Source organism: Lontra canadensis, unplaced genomic scaffold, assembly GCF_010015895.1.
Source record: "Lontra canadensis isolate GAN:19392208 unplaced genomic scaffold, GSC_riverotter_1.0 scaffold16, whole genome shotgun sequence".
Classification (NCBI taxonomy): Eukaryota; Metazoa; Chordata; class Mammalia; order Carnivora; family Mustelidae; genus Lontra; species Lontra canadensis.
In genome coordinates, this window is record NW_022631010.1 from 875586 (window position 1) to 892357 (window position 16772).

The 16772-nt window shown below is 48.9% G+C and overlaps 1 protein-coding gene across 1 annotated transcript in view; it reads left to right on the top strand.

Moving 5' to 3' along the window:
- The first annotated feature begins 15508 nt into the window (after positions 1–15508).
- Positions 15509–16772, top strand: part of GSS (glutathione synthetase) — a 29708-nt gene continuing 28444 nt past the window's right edge. The window contains exon 1 of the mRNA XM_032858820.1: positions 15509–15596. The gene's annotated coding sequence lies outside the window, so the exon portion shown is untranslated. The remainder of the gene's footprint in view (positions 15597–16772) is intronic.

Below are 16772 nucleotides of genomic sequence, written 5' to 3' on the forward strand. Positions count from 1 at the left end.
GGTACTTTCCTATATCTTTTATATCCCCCCTCACCTCCGCTTTTTTCCCCCCTCCAATTAAAGACAGCAGGGCATGAGAAATCAGGAGCATCAAGGCTGAGAGGGAAATCATCCCGTCTAGACCCTCAGCTGAGCTGAAGCCACGGAGGCCCTGATGGGGACAGAGGGAGCCTGGCCCAGACTCTGGGACCCCACCCCCAAGGTTAGTGCTCTACCCACCCCCCACCACAGACACCCCACTCCCACGGTTAGTGCTCTACCTGTGCCCCCACACCCCGCTGCCGCGGAAGCCAGCAAAGGAGAAAGCAGTTATGGTGAGGACCGCATGGGGGCCGCTGGGGCACCCACGGCCTGGCGTTCAGTATGTCCAGCCACCTGAGCTGTAGGGACTCTCCTGAGAAATCACTCTGAGAACCACAGTTCTCAAGGGACTTCATTAAGGTGCTGATAGTGCTAGGAAGGACTGTCAAGGAGGTACTCCAGCCTCAGTGCTCCTAGGCCCCCAGACCTAGGCGGCTCTGATTTCCCTAGGCTGAGGGCCTATTGCTGCCTTTCAAGGCGACAATGCTGGAAGTCCCCTACCTATAATCCTACAGCAGAGCCAGGGAACCTTGGGCCTGGCTAGGAACAGAGTTGGAAAGGAAGGACAAGACCCAGGGTAGAGAGCAAAGTGGCCAAAGATAGGGATACACAGTCTTGGGATATAGGGGAGCTGGGGCCGAGCTGGACATCGGGGGTCCAGTTGTCCCCAGTTTTGTTTTTTTTTTAAGATTTTTATTTATTTATTGAGAGAGAGGCAGTGAGAGAGAGCATGAGCGAGGAGAAGGTCAGAGGGAAAAGCAGACTCCCCGTGGAGCTGGGAGCCCGATGTGGGACTTGATCCCAGGACTCCAGGATCGTGACCTGAGCGGAAGGCAGTCGTCCAACCAACTGAGCCGCCCAGGCATCCCTGTCCCCAGTTTCTATCAAAGGTCCCAAACAGCAGTTGCCAAGAGTCCTGGAGCTCACAGCTCAGCAGCAGCCAGAACTGGAGGTAGCTACTGAGCCGGGTCTGTTTGGGGAAGATTTCCATGAGCGATGAGCTGATGGGGCAAAGCCCAAAAGGGACATCGGACCTTGGGCCTCTCTGGCTTCTGTTCTTCTAGCCACTGGGGGTGCGGAATGTTAGGAAAAGCGAGGGCAGATACGGAGACCGAGAGGATGTGATTTGGGACCCATCCCCGTCAGAAATGCATGTCACCAACATACCTCAGTGCCTAGAAGTCCTTCTTTGATAAAAATATCAAAAGACTGGGTTAAAATGCTACTTCAGCCAATACGACATGCATCTGGCAGCTTCACTGTGTCTAGGATGGGAACACAATCCTCATTGTCCAGGAAAGAAAACACACCCAGAGGAGGTGTCAGAATGGAGGAGTCTGAAGGACAAGGGCAAGTCTGACACCCAGTCGGGCAAGGAGAGGGCCATGACAACAAGGCCCCCTTCCCTCACAGAGCAGCCGGCGATCAACAAGCAAGTAATGGTTTCCAAGGGAATTAAGGATCCTGACACGTGCCATGTAGGGCCCACAGCAACTCAGTGCGAGAGTTGGGGGGGACGCGATTCAGGTTGGTCAGGGAGGGTCTCTGAAGAGGGGACATTCAAGGTGAGACCTGAGGACTGGAAAGAGCCAGAGGAGGAATATTCTGAGCAGAAGGAACAGTTACTACAAAAGCCGTGAGGTGGAAAACGACTTGGTGCATCTGAGGCCCTGACACCACGCTAGGGTCCCTGGAGCAGGGATGGGGGAGGGTTTTATAAGGTGAGGTGACACAGGTGGTCAGGGGCTGGGTCGCCGAGAGTCCTCTAGGACTTGGAAGGGACTCTGAACCTTCCAGCAAGTACAACGGAAAGTGTCTGGACGGGAGAGGAAGTGGTTGGAGGCTGAGCGCTGACCGCCCCTGCCGCCGTCTGGAGAATGGACTGGAAGCAGTAAGGAGGCCCTGGCCGTCCGGGTGAGAGGAGGTCACCGAAGGCAGGGGAGAGGGGATGCAGAACAGGAACCCAGACTCCAAGGCCAGGGCAGCCCCACAGGGAGGGCCTGCCGGACAGAGCAGTTGGGACTAGACTGTGAAGGGCTTCAGAAGCCAGATCAGGGTTTGGCGCTTTCTCCTGCGGGAGCTGGGAAGCCATCAAGGCATGTGTATTTTGTGTTTCTCATCAAAGAGCTCTGAGCAAGGACATCTGACAGTGTGGTCAGATTTATGTGTCCACAAGATCCCTGTGGCAGCTGGTGCGGAGGATGGACTGAAGGGGCGACACCGGTGGCAGGAAGACTGACTTAGGAGGCGGCTGCCATAATGGTCCAAACGCGAAGTGGTGAGGCCCTAAAGAGGGGCCTGGGGTGCCCCTGCTTGTCCAAGGCTTGTCCCCTTCCTGGGGCCCTGGGCAGCTGCAGAGGGCCCGAGTGGGCCCCGGCTCTGATGCTTGAGCAGAAAATAGGATGAGGGCTGCCAAAAGGCATCAGGGCTGTTTATCCGGAGGAGAGATGCCTCAGCGTGGATTTAGGGCTAAAAGGTTACTGGGGGGGGGAGGTGGAGGGGGACCAGCTGTCCCCCATCCTCACAAAGGGCAAACAAAGGAGGGGACTGTGGCTTCAGCTGCACCAAGAGGGAGGGAGGTGAGACACGTGAGGGGAAATGTCCTAACAGACATCAGAGGATGAAAGGACACTTTAGTGATCACACAAACCAACTCTCCCATTGAACAGCTAGGGAAACTGAGGCACAGAGGAAGAGACAGATCCTTGTCCAAGGTCACATAGTGAAAGAGAGCTAGGACTAGACCCAGCAGCCCAAACTCTCCCTTTCAGAGACCCCAGGAGCCTCCTAGATCACTCCCAAGAGAACCTCAGACTGCCCTCAAAGAATCTGGTGTACGGCTATCGCAGAGACGAGTGTACATGTGTAGCCTCCTAGAGATAAAGGGATGGACAGAAAGCCCTGTGCTGGACTGAAGTGGTCTGGGGCTCTGATCTGCCACATCCCTGAGTTCAATCATTGCCTTAGGCCCTCACTGTCTGGATAGTTCTCCGTCTCTGTCCACACTCCCCATCAGTGTCAGTGTTGTCAGCATTTGGTGGGAGTCTCTTGTAGTTCTCAAGGGTCTTGGTCCTTCTGTATCACCCTGTCTTTCTCTGTCTTCTGAGACTCTTATTTCTTTGTCTTGGACTCTGACTCAGTCTCTCTAGAACTGAGCCGGACTGGGCCAACCTCCCACCCACTCTGGGCCCTCGCTGGTAGAGTGCCCCCATGTAGACAATGCTGGGGCCCAGTGCCCAGGCTGCAACAGGTGACAGCAGCTGTGGGGCTATCTATAGCTCCTTTGCCCTTCAATTGTTCCCAACTTTAAACAAGCGCTAGGGCCTGGATTACAGGCACTCCCCCCACCAGCCTTGCTGAAATGGATCCCAGGGGGCAGGGGATGAGTGAGACTCACGAGGGCCACATCGTGATCTCTTGTGAGTAGCTACCTCTGTCTGGACCTCCACGTTCCACCTGCCGCTCAGAGGCTGTGTGAGTAAAGGACCTGTGGGTAAGGGAGAAGAGTGTGTGCAAACAGCGGACCTGTACGTGGGGATGTGGGTGTGCATGACAGGTGTGTTTCCCTCTTCCTGCTCTGGGGGATGGACACTCGTGAGCACGGCTGCCCATTCCAGAAGGGCAGAGACCTCGTCTTTTTTATTCACTGCTGTCTCCCAGCCCTAAATGGGCCACAGCAAGTGTGCAATGTCCATTTCTTACCTTGGCCTTTAGGAAGAGTGAGGGCGTGCTATGTAGTGACAGGATTCAAGGGTGTGAGGCAATATTGGGTAGTGAGAAGAATGCTTTACTTAAAGTCAGACTGCCTGGGATTGAATCTTGGCTCAGCCAGTTACCAGCTAGGAAGTCTTGGGAAACTATTCAAACTTGTAACAATGGGAATTTGTTTTTAAAAAAAAAAAAAGCACCTGCCACACAGAATTCTTTGAGCCTGAGCATCTGAAGTGCTTAGAACAGTGCATGCCACTGAGCAAAGACTCAATGAATTAATTATTTCCAAGACATACCATTAAGTGAAAAAAGTGAGGAGAAGAATGGATGGGATGTGCTATCACTCATGTCAAAAAGGGGGAAGAGGAGAGTCATATATTTTGGGGCCTTCCTATGGAGGGACCACCTTTGCTGGCAAGTGTGGTTGCCTCTGGAGAAGGAAAGAAGTGGCTGAGGGCTCAGGCAAGGAGAGACTGATTTTTTTTCCTTGTTTACCCTTTTATACCTTTGAGTTCTGAATGAGTATATATTGCCTATTTCTTAAGGATTTGCTACATGAATAAGGGTCACTTCCAACAGGATCCTTGAAAAAGCAAAGCTCCTATTCTCTGCAGTGGGGAGGGCCTGGGTCAGGGCCGGTCCTCAGGGTACGGGCTTGTTGCCCTCAGCCCTGGGTCTGAGTCTCTGGACACTCTCATTTCCCCAGCCCAATAGCAGGCAAGACGCATCCATGCAAACCATCCCAGAACAAAAAGCAGACCAGAGGGAGGCTTTCCAGTTTCTAGGCCAAGCAGCAGCAGAGGTGGAAGGGGCGGTGGAAAAAGGCCCCTGCCCTCTTCCCTGGCCCCAGCCCCCAACACTTCAACCCAGGCTATTCTTAGACGCCAGATAATGCCAGCAGCTGTTGCTGCTCATATCAGCTTCCAGAACCGCCCAGTGCCGCCCCCATCCCCTGTGGGGTGTGTGGGCCTCCCTGCCAGGTGCGGGCCTCCCGCCGCCCTACCCTCTGCACCACACGGGCCGCTCATCTCCTGGCCACCACAGGTGAGGAAGGGGACTGGGCAGTCCCTCCAGGACTTCTGTTGCCAGGCAGCTGGGTAGAACAGGAAGGGCCAGAGTGCAGGGTATCCCCCTAGGATAGATACTGGGGCCCAAACCCAGGGTCCAAACTATGCTTAGACTATGAATGAAAGGGGTGGGGTCTATGGACACAGGCTAGACAGGAGAGTTCGGGTGAGGGGAGGGCAGAAATGATAGCGGGGTGGGGGTGGGGGAGGGGGGGCCTGGGAGAGCCAGTGAATGGGGGAGGGAAAAAGCCAAAAATAGGTCTGGGAAAGAGACGGCACAAGAGGGTCTGAGAGCAGCGGCTCTGGAATCCAGCTGTCCGGATCCGCTTCTACTTGCTATGTGTCTACCTGCTTTTCCTCTTGGAGCTTCAATTTCCATCATAAAATGGGCATAATTTTATTTTATGTGGTTGTTATGTAGAGCCGACAACAGAATGTACATGACAAGCTTGGCCTGTGACTGGCATAGCTGAGCACATCTAGATGTCTGGTGACTTTATCATTAGCTCCATAAGAGCAGGAATGCTTTCTCAGCTCTGCACCTGCAGGGGCTAGACTGGCACACATCAGGCCTGCCTCAAGTCCTTGCTCTGCCATTCACGAGCTAAGTGACCCTAAGCAAGTTACTTAACCTCTCTGAGCTTGGGTTCCTTCTCTGCAAAATGGATAGAGGAAGACTACCTGCCTTTAATGTTGCTGAGAGAAATCAACAAACCGAAGTGCTTACCCCATGCTTAGAGGACAGACCAATGTGAACATGGGAACTCTGCGACTATGGGTATGCTGGGGTGGTAAGCCTTGGGTCTGCCACTCTGGGAATGGAATCTGAAGCAGGGCCCAGGGCAGCCAGCATTCTCGGAGAGATATCCTAGAGGGACCACCATGTGGAAACAAAGTCCCAGGATCTCATAAGACCATAGCCATGCCACCCCCAAATTCCTGTGCCACAGCCCAGGCCCCCGCTAGGATCTCAGGATCAGAACAAGCTTATCTCAGCCAGGGTCAGCTTCCCATTTAGTTGAGTACAACTAACATTCTCTGATGCTCCCCCGCACCCCCCAGCCCGCCCTGCCCAAGACTGGGACTGGTTCTGGTCTTGCCTCTCAGAGCCGGGAGTTGGGCGCCTGGGTGGCTCAGTGGGTTAAGCCTCGGCTTTCAGCTTGGGTCATGATCTTAGGGTCCAAGATCCGGCCTACATGGGGCTCTCTGCTTGGCGGGGATCCTGCTTCCCCCTCTCTCCCTCTGCCTCTCTCTCTCTGCCTACTTGTGATCTCGGTCAAATAATCAAACAAACAAACAAAAATAAGAGTCAGGAGTCTGTCTAGTAGAGGAGACAGGCATGGAGGAGGCACAGACAGTTACTAACAATTGGCACAGGGCATCCCAGGGGAGGGGCACTTAGCCCCACCTGGTGGAGTGGAAAATGAGGAAAGAACATCTGTCCTTCTCAAAAGACCAATTAGAGGGGGAGGGGGAGATAGGGGTAGGCACGGCTTTACCCTTGCCCTTATAATCGTGGTGGGTCAGCTCAGGAGGTGAAGGGCAGAGAGAGTTAAACTCAGAAACCAACCCAGTGGGTCGACCCTGGGTCTCTTGAGGTGTTTAGGATCACTGCGCACTCCTTCACATCTCCAGAGTATGCTGCCCATCTCTCCGTGAAGCTGGACTTGGCTAACGTAAGGGCAAGAGGCCTCTGTGCACGTGGCCTCTGGAATTTTTAATATGCGTTGAAAATGCTGTCGTTACAAACATCTCTACGGTCCTGCCAATGCTTTGAGACTTAAATTACATACTCACAAGCAATTATAAGAAATAATAGAGCAATCGCCTGTACTGATACTGATACAATCCCCCAAGCTTATTCAAGTTTTCCCAGTTTTACGTATACCTGTGTGTGTGTGTGTGCACACGTGCATGCATTCAGTCATATACAATTTTATCACCTGTGCAGTTTCACGAACCCACCACCGCAGTCAATATTCTGAAAAATTCCAACAACAAAAAGGTATTATCTTTTTATAACTACACCGTCTTCCTTCACCCTGGCAAGAGCCAATCCGTTCTCCAATTCTAAAATCACCAAATCTGGGGCGCCTGGGTGGCTCAGTGGGTTAAAGCCTCTACCTTCGGCTCAGGTCATGATCCCAGAGTCCTGGGATCGAGCCCCGCAACAGACTCTCTGCTCGGTGGGGAGCCTACTTCTCCCTCTCCCTCTGCCTGCTTCTCTGCCTACTTGTGATCTCTGTCTGTCAAATAAATAAATAAAGCCTTTAAAATAAATAAATATATAATATTTATTTATTTTAAATATATAATAAAATATATATTAAATATAAGCAAATATTTATATGTATTTATATATATTTATATATATTTATAAATACATATTTATTATATATATTAAAATATTGTTTTATTATTATTTAAATATTATATATATTTATATATAATAAAATATATATAAATTTATTTTAAATATATAATAAAATAAAATCACCAATTTAAAAATGTTATAAAAATGGGGGCACCTGGGTGGCTCAGTCAGCTGGGCATCTGCCTTCGGCTCAAGTCATGATCCCAGGGTCCTGGGATTGAGTCCTGCATCGGGCTCCCTGCTCAGTGGGGAGTCTGCTTCTCTCTCCCCTTCTGCCTGCCGCTCCGCTTGCTTGTGCTCTTTCTCTCTGTCAAATAAATAAAAATCTTTTTTAAAAAGTTATAAAAATGAAATCATAAAGTACATAACTTTTTAAGATTGACTTTTTTCACTCAGCATAATTCCCTGGAGACTAATCCAAGTCGTTGCTGACATTAATAATTTGTTCCTTTTTGTTACCGACAGTAGTCTGTATTATGGATGTACCATAGTTTGTTTAAACTTTCACCTGTTGTGGGGCACCTGGGTGGCTCAGTGGCTTAAGCCTCTGCCTTCGGCTCAGGTCACGATCTCAGGGTCCTGGGATCCATCCCCGCATCGGGCTCTCTGCTCAGTGGGGAGCCTGCTTCCCTCTCTATCTCTGCCTGCCTCTCTGCCCACTTGTGATCTCTCTCTCTGTGTCAAATAAATAAATAAAATCTTAAAAAAAAAAAAAAAGTTCACCTGTTGTAAGATATCTGGGCCACCCTCAGTCTGAAGTGCTTGTCTTATCGCCCATGTCCTAGAGGGGTCAGGCCACCCCCATCCTCCAAATTCTTGTTCATCTGTCTAGGGACTTCTTGAGACCTGGAGATGGGCAGATCCCACTTTGCAGCCCCAGCAGTCAGTACAGAACTTGGCACAGAAGAGGGGCCTGCCCAAGGGACTGTGTCCACTGGGTGGGGGCACCAGCCTCTCAAGAGCCATCTTCTCCAGGGGCATCTCACTCTGCCCTGACGTCCCCCTTCACACCATGACTGTGTCTCTCACCCATCCAAGCCTGGGCAAGCCTCTCCTTGATGTGTTCTCCTGGGTTTAGCTGAGCCTGGCTAACAATACAGGATAGTGCTTACAAGTTCTGCAGCGAGCGAGACAGCTGGAGTGAAAGCCCTCAGTTACTCTGTCTCTTTGATGCCTTGTTTGATGCCTACATCATCTGTGAAGTAGGAATAATAACAGCACCTACTCCACTGGAATTAAATGAGACAATACTCATTTAAAAAAAGCACAAGGCCTCACACATAATAAGGATATAATATACAATCATTACTCTTCTTTTTACTATCCTTATCATCACCCCCAAACTCAGTAGAATAAACAGGAGAGATACATACCACCAATATAAAGACAATGAGAAGGTTCTCAAAAAAGGGTCATTCCCAAGACTGTGGGACCCCATTCTCATTCTTACATAGCTCCCTCCTGGCTTCTCTCTCTCCAGCTCCTTCCCTTCTTGGGGAAAGTTTGGGGAGCTGGAAGGACAAGACTATAGCCTCCTCCTGGAGAGAGGGTCCCATCCCTGGTGTCAAGGTGACAAACACCTTTTCCCATATACAGAGTTGTCAGTCTCACCCAACACTTCCTAGCTCCAGAGTCTTCCCACGAACAGCCCGCACAGTGTAGGCCCAGAGCCCTGCCACCATTCTAGCCACAAGCTAGAGTCACAAGGGTCATTCCTCAAAGACCTGCATCCATTCTGCTTTCACACACCTGCCCATGCAACCACGTAACTATTTACTGAAAAATACACTTTGCTATTAATCCGGGAATCTCTGATGAAATATCATGTCACACCCACTAGGCTGGTAAAAACAAAAAAGCCTGACAACACTGAGCCTTAGTGAGGATGTAATTCTAATCCAACAATCCAGCAATTCTAATATACTGCTGGCAGACGTGCAAATTTATAAAACCATGTAAAAGAGATATTTTGGAAACCTGAATATGCTTGTGACCTTCAACACACTGCACACGGAGGCACATATTAGTTTACCTTTGTAATCATAAAATACTAGAGACAACCCAACATACCATTTACAGGAGAGAAGGTAATGAAATGTGGCTTTTATGCAGTGAACCTATAGAGCAATGAAAATGAATGAGCTAGTTACCCTTATCAACATGGATGACACTCCCAACCGAAGGCTGAATGAGAAAACAAGCTGCACAAGAATATATACAATGGCTCAGTCAGCCTTTGGCTTAGGTCATGATCCCAGGGTCCTGGGATCCAGCCCCGCATTGGGCTCCCTGCTCATCCAGGAGCCTGCTTCTCCTTTTCCCATTCCCCATGCTTGCCCCCCACTGCCTGTGTTCCCTCTCTTTCTGTGTCTCTGTCAAATAAATAAATAAAATATTTTAAAAAAGCATATACAATGTTAAAGTCCAAAGACTTTAACTAGTCCACTTTAACTAGACACACCTAGTAAGAGGATTAAGAATGCATAGGAAGGGGGTGCCTGGGTGGCTCAGTGGGTTAAAGCCTCTGCCTTCGGCTAGGGTCATGATTCCAGGGTGCTGGGATCGAGCCCTACATCGGGCTCTCTGCTTGGCGGCAGCCTGCTTCCCCCCGCTTCTCTCTGCCTGCCTCTCTGCCTACTTGTGATCTCTGTCTGTCAAATAAATAAATAAAATCTTAAAAAAAAAAAAGAATGCATAGGAAGGACCTACATCACACCATATACAAAAACTAACTAAAAACGCATCAAAGAGCTACATGTAAGAGTGAAAACTATAAAACTTTAAGAAGACATAGGTATAAATCGTGGTTTTGCATTAGGTGATAGTTTCTTAGATGTGACACCCAGACCACAAGCAACCAAAGAAAAAACAGATGAATCAGACTTCCTCAAAAGTAAAAATGTTTATTCTTCAAAGGACACTATCAAGATATCGAAAAGATGACCCATAGAATGGGAGAAACAACTTCAAATCATGTACCTGATAAGGGTCTAATGTCCAGAATATATAAAGATTTCTTACAACTCAACAATAAAAAGACAATCTAATTTTAAAGTGGACCCTCTCTTTCATGAATTGAAAGAGAAACAGAGTCAAAGAGTAGTCTGGGAGTAGAATGGTGGTTGCCAAGGGCTGGCTGGAAGTGGAGAATGGGGAATTATTGTTTAAGGAATACAGTTTCAGTGGGAAAGCTAAAATAGTTCCAGAGACAGATAGTGGTGATACTTCTACAACAATGTGAACGTACTTAATGTCACTGACATGTGCCCTTAAATGGTTAAAATGGCAAATTTTATGTACACTTAGCTAGGATACATTTTTTAAAGATTTCATTTATTTATTTGACAGAGACAGAGAACACAAGTAGGCAGAGAGGCAGGGAGAGAGAGAGGAGGAAGCAGGCTCCCCGCTGAGCAGAGAGCCCGACGCAGGGTTCGATCCCAGGACCCCAGGTTCATGACCTGAGCCAAAGGCAGAGGCTTTAACCCACTGAGCCACCCAGGGGCCCCTAGGATACATTTTTTAAGTAAAAAAAAAAAAAAAAAAAAAAAAGGTAAAAGGAATAAAGGTAAAAGGAAGGGGGAGCCTATAGGAGAGGGGAATGGGAGAGTGCCCATTATAGGTTTCTTTCAGGATGATGGAAAAGTTCTGTAATTAGAGAGTGGTACTGGTTGCGCCATCTTGTGATTATATTAAAAACCACTTAACTGTACACTTTAAAAAGGTTAGATTTTATAGTCCATGAATCATACCTCAATAAAAAATTACGTAGAAATAATAGATACCAAATTTAGGAGACTCTTTATCCCTGGGAAAGTGCAATTGCGCAGGGGCACATGAGGCCTTCAGCTGTATTAGCAATGTTTTATTTTGCATACTGGGTGGTGGGAATATGGGTGTTCGTTATACTAATCTTTATACCCTTCCGGATGTTTTCATAATAAATAAAATTTAAAAGTATTTACTGAGCATCAACCTGGACCAGGCATGCGTCTACCTGGGTATTACAGTGGTGGGTAAAATCAGATCCCATCCTGCCCAAAAGTAAATGGATAAGAAGTAAATGGAAAAGAGGGGCTATAGTCATCTCTCCTTTCTGGGCTTGTTTCTTCATGGATTATTTTATGTTTTTAAAGTAACCTCTATTCCCAGGGTGCCTGGGTGGCTCAGTTGGTTAAGCATCTGGCTTCAGCTTCAGGTCAAGATCTCAGGGTCCTGGCGTGAGGCCCTGCATCGTCATTGTAGGGCTCCCTGCTCAAGGCGGAGTCTGCTTCTCCCACTGCTCATGCGCTCTCTCTCAAATAAATGAATAAAACCTTAAAAAAAAAAAAAATCTCTACACCCAATGTGGGGCTTGAACTCACAACCCTGAAATCAAAAGGTACGTGCTGTACCAACCGAGCCAGCCAGGCGTCCCTCCTTGTAGATGAAATGAGAGCTGGACTAGAAGTTTGTTAGTAAAACGTCTCTGAGGGTACTGGGGGCGGAGGAGTGTGTCTTCCCTTTATCAGCCCAGAGTTTCAAGAATTCCTTATGCACGATGAGAGTACAGGCCTGGAGTCAGCCCTGGTGCCATCAATCATCACAAGTGGGCCTAAGGCAAAGCCCAGCTGAGTCTCTATTTCTTCTCAGTAAAACAGGGACAGTAACTTCTCCCTCCCAGGATTACGGTGGGGGTGTAAATGAGATAACACATATAAAGTGTCTGGGACAGGCCTGGCACACAGTAAATCCCCAACACATGGGAGAGTCCTCACTGTGATTCCACAGGCATTTTCTGAGCAGCACTGCTGGGCCAGGCCTGTGCTAGGAGGCTAGAAGACAGAGGAATTCCACTCAATGGCCAGGCGATGGCCCCCAGCCAGGTGGGGAGACAGCCTCATGAACAACAATACCAGGCAGGTGAGGTCACTGCTAAAAAGAGACAGCAGCCACGTGCACAGAAGCAGACCACGGGCACTGCAGACCCCGGGATGACAGAGCTGTCCCAATCAAGAGGCCCAGTAAAGGCTTGGCGAGAGGCCTGCACCAGGGGTGGGGGAGACACATAAAGTCAAAGGGACTAGCCTCCATGCGCACTGCGAGGTAGCCCTCCTGGTCCTCTTTCACCTAATTCAGATTCAAATGTTCCCACAAACCCCAAGAGCAGAGACTTAAAGGCAACTTTGGGAAGCCTGAGCTCACGGTACCTCCCCAGATGCCCATGTGGGAGCACAGTGGCCAACAGTGGGAAGCGGGGTGATCTCTGGCAAGTCAGCACACTTCTGCAAGCCTGCAAATCCTCAGCTATAAAATGGAGATAACAGTACTGATGTCACAGGGGTGTGGTAAAAAGACAACTACTGTAAAGCCGTTAACCAAGTACCCGACACAGATGAATAAAGATTCGTTATAGTTAGGGGGGAAAAAAACAGATTCCATTTTCAATGTGAGGGCAGTAGGATTCAGAGAGGTGAGAAGCCTTGCCCATAGTCACATGGCCAGTTTTGGAGTCAGGATTTGAACCCCGGTCTGACACATCAGAGGCTCACTGCATCATAATCTCCCTCTGCTCCAGAATCTTCAGCAGACTCCCTGTAGTCCACTCAGTGGAATCTATCCTTGCCATGGAGTGGGGAACTAGCAAAGGTGTGAGGCCAGAGAAACCTTGGGCAAGTTCCCTAACCCTGGGTCCCTTGATCTGGGACCCCCAAGTGGGCCCAGGGAGGTCTGTGAATTCCTCCACATGGTTTGCAAAAAGCTTGTGTCTAATGGAGATTCAAAGGAGTCTATCACCTCAAAAGTAACAAACCACTGACTTGACCTCATTTGGCAAGGTTTCTTACCTACCCAAAGGAGACACAGTACCTACCTTAAAAGGCTGTGAGGGGATTAAATGAAGTAGTTTATGAAAAGTACCTGAAACATCCTAAGCTTTCACCAAATGTTGATTTCCCCTGCATTCCTCTCCCCAGCTGATTTCTATCATTGAGCAAATGTTATTGAACATCTACGATGGGCAGATTATCATCCCAGGTGTTGGTGGTAAAGTGGTAGACAAGACAGACACTGTTCCTGTTCTCATGGAACTCACAAGATGGAAACAGACAAAACTAATAATTTCACATACTAATAAGTGCTATGAAGAAAATACATAGAATGTGATACTGAAGGGGAGAGGATGGCATCTGAGGAGGAAACATGTGAATGACAAGAAGGAACAAGTTATACCAAGATTTAGGGGCAAAGCATCAAGGCAGAGGGAGCAGGAAAGACAAAGCCTCGCTTGAAAGACCCTTGGCCAAGAGCCCCTCACTCCCAGCTGCACCACAAACTGAGTCCCCTTGAACAAGTCACAGAACTTCTGAGGCTCGGCTGTGACATCTACAAAATGGGAAGAAAGACACCTTACCTGCCACACTGTGAGGGGACTCAACCAAACGGCTGTTAAGGTCTGGGATCTTCCCCAAGTCTCACCAATAGACACCTGCTACTCGTCATTTGGCACCCATCCTGGAGGTGGGGAACCTGTACAGGGAACCCTGGGTCATGATTTTTTGACTTTTAATTTCATGCTCCACTAGAAATAGTTTCCTTGGTTCCTGGTTAACATAGACTTCTTCTGCCACTTGGGGCCTATTACCGTAACCACTGCTTCAGACTGTCTCCCAGGCACAAAAGCAGACAAAGGAAGGACATCATGGAAACACTGTTGTGCCCATAACCAGACTACCTATTCCCCCCGCCAAAAAGATGGAGGACTCCGTCTGTCCTGTAGACAGAGAATGTACAAGCTATATTTAAAGGGTTGGAAACATCCTGGCCCCTGGGTTAGGCCACTGATTTATGATCATTTATAGTTCTCCCTCCTGAACATTTCTTTAATCTGTCCCCTCCTCTCCACCTCTTCTGCCACTGTCTCACACCTTAATGCCCTCTGAGCATGCTCTCTGGGCTTCCAAACCATTTGCCACGCTGTAGCCAGCACCTAACACATAAGATAGCAGCTAACACATAAGATAGACCTTATCTTTCCCCGGTTCAAAACCCTTAGAGAGCTCCCCATCACCCACTGGACGTATGCCAACCTCTTTAACGTGGACTCCAAGACTCCCTCTCCAAGACTGAGCTCCTAAGCCTGCTCAACCCCCAGGCCCTCCTCAGTATCTGTACCAAACTCCTCAAGGTCTCTAAAAAGAGTCTAGCCACGCTAAGAATTATTTGCCTTTGCTATTTCTGTTCTTACTACTTGGAACATGGTCCCCCTTCCTGACTTACCTCCACACTTACTTCTTTGACTGCTTACACAGTCCTATCTACCCCTTAAAACCCCCAAAGCCTTCCCTGATTCCCCAGAAAAGCACTGTTTACCAGTCTACCTTCTTCATCAGATGTGAAAGCTGTGAAAGCATGACTCTCTTAGTCATGGTTAACTTCCCCGAGCCTAGACTGATCAATTCAAGTTACTTTAATTAAAATTCATATGAGGTGCTTCACATCGAGAAGATCCTGTCATAACCCAGAAAGAAGGAACAGTTAAAAGAACTGGAGGGCTGCCAAGAGCTAAGGTGGAAATAAGGAATCAAGAATCTGCATTCTCAAAAAAAAATTGCCCTAGATACTGACACAAATGATCTTAGACATTTTGAGAAACACTGCGTCACTCTCAAACATTCCCAACTTAAAAATTGCTGGAAAAGGGGCACCTGGATGGCTCATTTAGTAGAGCCAGCGGCCCCACGTTTGGTATAGAGAATACTTAAAATATATTTTTTAATTGCTGGAAAAATGAAAATGCTTTTTTTGGTCTCTACCGCTTCTCCGGCAGTTTTCCTGAGGTTCGAGAAATCAGGTGGTCTTTTCTGGGACTCAGCTGCGTGGAAAACAGAAGCCTGGGTTCCAACACTGGCTCAGACTAGAACGTTCTAAGCTACCCTGCGCCGGTCTCTGCCCCTCTCTGGACCGCCCTTATCACACCTACCCCCACAGTGCGTCCCCGAGGTAGTGACTGACCCATTCTGGGTATCAGTTTCCCCATCTTACAATGGACTTCACCAGCTCTGACGCCCTACAAGCTCTGCAAACCCTTAACTCCGGGCCGACACAGCTTGATCCCGGCCCTCCTTCCCAGGGTCCTGTCCGTCTGGCTCCAGACGATGAACCCCTAAAGCCAAGGCTGCCCTCACACGGGCTGACCCTTCCCGGCCGCCGTCCAGCTCCACAGGCACCGGTCTCCTCCCCCACCCTGCTCTTTATCCTTCCCCACCCGCCCCTTACTGGAGCGGTTCGCGCATGCGCATTGGGTCGCACTGAGGCCCCGCCCCCTGGACCACGGGTGACTACGCGAGGGGCTTGAGTACCGCGGCAGGCACGACGGCGAACTAGTAGGTTGGGGAGCGGCAACGGCGGCCGGCAAGGGCCATGTTTCCTAGGGAGGATAGATGTGAGGGAGGGGTCTGGCCAATGATTGGAACCCTGAAGGCAGAGAGATGTTGCAACTCAAACTCATCGTGGGGAAGGGGAAACTGGTGTCCATTGAGGGGGTTGGGCTGGTGCGTGTTGATCCCAGATTTCCCAGATCTTCTTACTGCCGATCGGGCCGGTGTCGGAGACAAGGTACTGGTGAGCCAGAGACGGAGTTTTAAAAAAAAAAAAATGGAGGGACCTGGGAGCGATTAGAACCAAACTTTGTCTGGTGTGGGAGCGAACGGGCCCGTGAAGTTGGGGCAAGCCTGGGCAGCAGACTGGTGAAGTTGCCCCAGGCCTCACGCAGGCACTGGCCTCGCCCTCGGGATAAAGTCCGACTGAATTTTCCCGTGGGCGTTTTAAGACTTTTGTTGATCTGGTCACAGTCTGTCATTCATTCATCATTCATTCATTTCACATTCACTGAATACAGTAGTAGGCGGGCACGTAGAGAAGTGATTAAGACACACAACTATTCCTATGGCACAGGGGAAACTAGTGGTTTGTAGAAGCCCTGGGTGGAAAGCAGGGACAGCTTCTGACACTGAGTCATGAAGGATAGTCAAGAGTGGTGGGGAGTGTTCCAAAAAGAGTAGCCTGCAGCACATGCCTAGCCTGGGAGCAGGAGAGAAGCAGGTGTATCCTGGTCAGTGAAATTAACCTCAGTCTGAGTCTATTTAGTGTCCAGAGAAGAGATGATGGTAGCCGGAATGAGGCTCCTGACAGCGGAAGTGGAGAGAAATCAAGGAATTCAAAGCATTCTATATTTAATAGAAACTACAGAATTTGGGGAGACTGCGATTTGGGAGAGAAGCATGTATAGGCTTGAGTGCTTGGGTGGGATTCATCAGAGGAGGAGCAGATATGTGGGGAGACGACAACAAATTCTATTCTGGGTTCTGCAGAGTCTCCCAGTCAACAGTAGGTCATGACAGTTTGGAGGTCAGGAAATCACCAGTGTGAAGGAATAGATTAGAGTGTCCTCAGCAAAACAAATAAAGCCCCAAGGTTGAGACTGTAGAATGAGAAAAACAAAGGGCCCAATCAGTACTTTACTTGGTGGTTATCTTTTAAGATTATTTGTTTATTTGTTT